This window comes from Eptatretus burgeri, chromosome 7, assembly GCF_056783735.1.
Source record: "Eptatretus burgeri isolate ZD-2024b chromosome 7, Ebu_testis_v1, whole genome shotgun sequence".
In the NCBI taxonomy this organism is placed as follows: Eukaryota; Metazoa; Chordata; class Myxini; order Myxiniformes; family Myxinidae; genus Eptatretus; species Eptatretus burgeri.
The window spans coordinates 11,592,790-11,596,453 of record NC_140967.1 but is presented as its reverse complement, the minus strand read 5'-3'; the positions used below and the strand labels follow the sequence as shown (position 1 = coordinate 11,596,453).

The 3,664-nt window shown below is 36.4% G+C and overlaps 2 long non-coding RNA genes across 2 annotated transcripts; both read right to left on the bottom strand.

The window, feature by feature from the left end:
* Positions 1-1,323: 1,323 nt before the first annotated feature.
* LOC147022674 (uncharacterized) lies at positions 1,324-2,574 on the bottom strand. The gene is made up of 2 exons (XR_015059844.1): positions 2,507-2,574; positions 1,324-2,409 (listed from the first exon to the last, which is right to left on the bottom strand). It is a non-coding gene; the product is annotated as an uncharacterized LOC147022674 (long non-coding RNA).
* A 73-nt stretch (positions 2,575-2,647) lies between these two features.
* Positions 2,648-3,255, bottom strand: LOC147022673 (uncharacterized). The gene is made up of 3 exons (XR_015059683.1): positions 3,090-3,255; positions 2,798-2,992; positions 2,648-2,701 (listed from the first exon to the last, which is right to left on the bottom strand). It is a non-coding gene; the product is annotated as an uncharacterized LOC147022673 (long non-coding RNA).
* Between the last annotated feature and the right edge of the window lie 409 nt (positions 3,256-3,664).

The window sequence follows — 3,664 nt, the reverse complement described above, 5'->3', positions numbered from 1 at the left end:
GATAGGTTCATCGAAGAAGATGATTAGTGCTAAATTGAAACTTGGACTTGGAAATTCAAAAACTTATAGGCTCTAATGATGCCATTAAGACTGAAGAGCAATTAGCTGATGAATTACATAAACCAATATTCACAAAGTTTCAGAGAAGGAAAGTTTATTCCAAGGAAGTTGATTATATCTGGTCTGCTGATTTGATTGAACTCAATAATGATAAGGGGTACAAGTATGCTTTAACCGTTATTGATTTGAGGAGTAGATATGCGTGGGTTGTCCCTTTAAAAAACAAAACAGGTAATACTCTTATGTTAGCTTTTCAACAGATATTTAATAAAAGTAAGAGAAAACCTAAGAAATTGTGGACTGATGAGGGTAGAGAGTTTTATAACAAGACATTTATGAATTTTTTAAAAATAACAGTATTACATTATACAGTACCTTTAATGAAGGGAAGGCAGTTGTTGTTGAACGTTTTAATCGTACCTTAAAAGAGAGACTATATAAAAAATTCACACAACTCGGTTCACAACAATGGTTATCTTTTATTCAGGATATTGTGGATAAGTATAATGACACGATTCACACGTCAACGAATATGAAGCCATCAGAAACATTTACAAAATTAAAATATGAAAAAGAGATTAATGTCAGAAAACCTAAGTTCAAAGTTGGTGATATCGTAAGAATATAGGTGGAAATCTCATTTTGAAAAGGGTTTTACTGAACGATGGACGAAAGAACTTTTTAAAATTGTTGATGTAATAGATACAGTTCCTTGGACTTATAAAATATATGATTTGGAAGGGGAAGAGATTTTAGGTTCATTTTATTCACAGGAATTACAAAAGACAAAACTAAGCATATAATACACCTTTGTGGACACTAGAGGGACAAGTCCGAGGTGTATTACAGTATATAATGTGTGTCAAGGGGGACGTTGCTAGATCTGTGAACCCCAAACACAGAATCCTCAACTGAATAGTCAAGGCTTAACTTTTGTTTGTGTGTGTGTGTGCAATGGGAGCAATAGGTTGGCGCTTCACTCCCTCCTACTATACACCGTTGTGGACACTCGAGGGCCAAGTCCGAGGTGTATAACAGTATATAATGTGTGTCAAGGGGGACGTTCTTAGATCTGTGAACCCCAAACACAGAATCCTCAACTGAATAGTCAAGGCTTAACTTTTGTTTGTTGATGTGTATGTGTGTGTGTCCCAACCCTCACATTCAAAATCTCAACCCCAACCCTCACATTCAAAATCTCAACCCCAACTCAATCCTCGCCCAACACAATGTCTTTTTCAAAATGAGATTTCCACCTATATATATATATTTTTACGTTTTTTTTTTTTTTCTTCTTCCAATTCTGTCTTTTAAGGCTTTCAGGTTTGATGACGTAGAAAGGGGGAGTAAGCCTGCACTTTCTTCCCAGAACTTTCTTGATCTTGCTCCCATCAAGCACCATCCGACAAAGAACTACATCGATAGGTTTAGATCCCAAAGAGTGATAGCAACTCCAAAAGTCTCCAAAATATAAATAAATAAAATAATAATAATAATAAATAAATAAATAAATAAATAAAAGCCCCCAAAAAAGTTTCAAGTGTCCAACATAAACCCAACTTTCCAAGTCTTCAAGGTATAACCACATTCCCGTTGAGTTTCCAAGATATGTATCACATTGTGAGTTATCAATCCAGAACCCACATTTCAAGTATTCAAAGTAAAACCAACTTACAAAGTCTCTTAAGGATAACTCATTTACTGATTTTTTCAAAATTTGTGAGTCTCCAAGGTAGGCCCCATATTTAGAACCATCTTGGCAGAACCCTTTTCCTGAGTCTCCAAGGTAGTTATTAAAACCATCAAGGCAGAACTCATTTCTTGATTTTTTCAAAATTTGTGAGTCTCCAAGGTAGGCCCCATATTTAGAACCATCTTGGCAGAACCCTTTTCCTGAGTCTCCAAGGTAGTTATTAAAACCATCAAGGCAGAACTCATTTCTTGATTTTTTCAAAATTTGTGAGTCTCCAAGGTAGGCCCCATATTTAGAACCATCTTGGCAGAACCCTTTTCCTGAGTCTCCAAGGTAGTTATTAAAACCATCAAGGCAGAACTCATTTACTGATTTTTTCAAAATTTGTGAGTCTCCAAGGTAAAACTTGTATTCTGGCTCATCAAGGTATAACTTGTTCAGTGGGTATTGTCTTGATAACTCACAATGAGTACTATTGCTGTAAAACTCTTTTCAGGATTTTGCTGGTCTCCAAGGTATAACTCTTTGGTTGGGTCATCAAGGACGAACTCGTTCTGTGGGTCTTGGTCGCTCATAAGGTCTTCAACCAAGCCAACAATTTCGCCCCAAGTTGTAGCAAAAGCAGTATTTTCATTTCGTATTTCAGACACAATTTCCTGTGAGAGAAAATAATAATGTATTAATTAAGTTATTTAATTATTAAATGAGTATGCTTCAATCAAAGTTTGAAAATAGGAAAATAAAAAATCTTACCTCAATAGATAAGAGGTTTGAATCCAGTTCATCAACTTGAAGGTTTAGTTCCATACAAGACAGAGAGTTCCAAGGGAACACCAAAGTCATCCCACTCAAGGTCTTGGTCGCTCATAAGGTCTTCAACCAAGCCAACAATTTCCCCCAAGTTGTAGCAAAAGCAGTATTTTCATTTCGTATTTCAGACACAATTTCCTGTGAGAGAAAATAATAATGTATTAATTAAGTTATTTAATTATTAAATGAGTATGCTTCAATCAAAGTTTGAAAATAGGAAAATAAAAATCTTACCTCAATAGATAAGAGGTTTGAATCCAGTTCATCAACTTGAAGGTTTAGTTCCATACAAGACAGAGAGTTCCAAGGAACACCAAAGTCATCCCACTCAAGGTCTTGGTCGCTCATAAGGTCTTCAACCAAGCCAACAATTTCCCCCCAAGTTGTAGCAAAAGCAGTATTTTCATTTCGTATTTCAGACACAATTTCCTGTGAGAGAAAATAATAATGTATTAATTAAGTTATTTAATTATTAAATGAGTATGCTTCAATCAAAGTTTGAAAATAGGAAAATAAAAAATCTTACCTCAATAGATAAGAGGTTTGAATCCAGTTCATCAACTTGAAGGTTTAGTTCCATAGAAGACAGAGAGTTTGAGACAAGCACACAGCACACCATTGCCAGCAAGAACAAATGTTTAAAATGGAGCCTGGGTTTGAAGCTTTTATAGAGAAAGACTGGTGGGTGTGGTTTCCTTTGAAATTCCCTGGGCAAGCTCAGGCAAGCCTTCATTGGGAAATTTTTCAAAACCATAACATCCTGTAATTTTCTAGTGATTTCTTTGTGAGTCAGAGATGAACTGGAAATGATGTAAGAGTGGGCGGGGCTTAGCAAAAGTAGGCGGAGCTTAGGAAAAGTGGGCGTGGCTTAGAAAAAATACCTTATGAAAAGTGGGCGGAGCTTAGCAAAAGTAGGCGGAGCTTAGGAAAAGTGGGCGTGGCTTAGAAAAAAATACCTTATGAAAAGTGGGCGGAGCTTAGCAAAAGTGGGCGGGGCTTAGGAAAAGTGGGCGTGGCTTAGAAAAATACCTTATGAAAAGTGGGCGGAGCTTAGCAAAAGTGGGCGGGGCTTAGGAAAAGTGGGCGTGGCTTAGAAAAAAA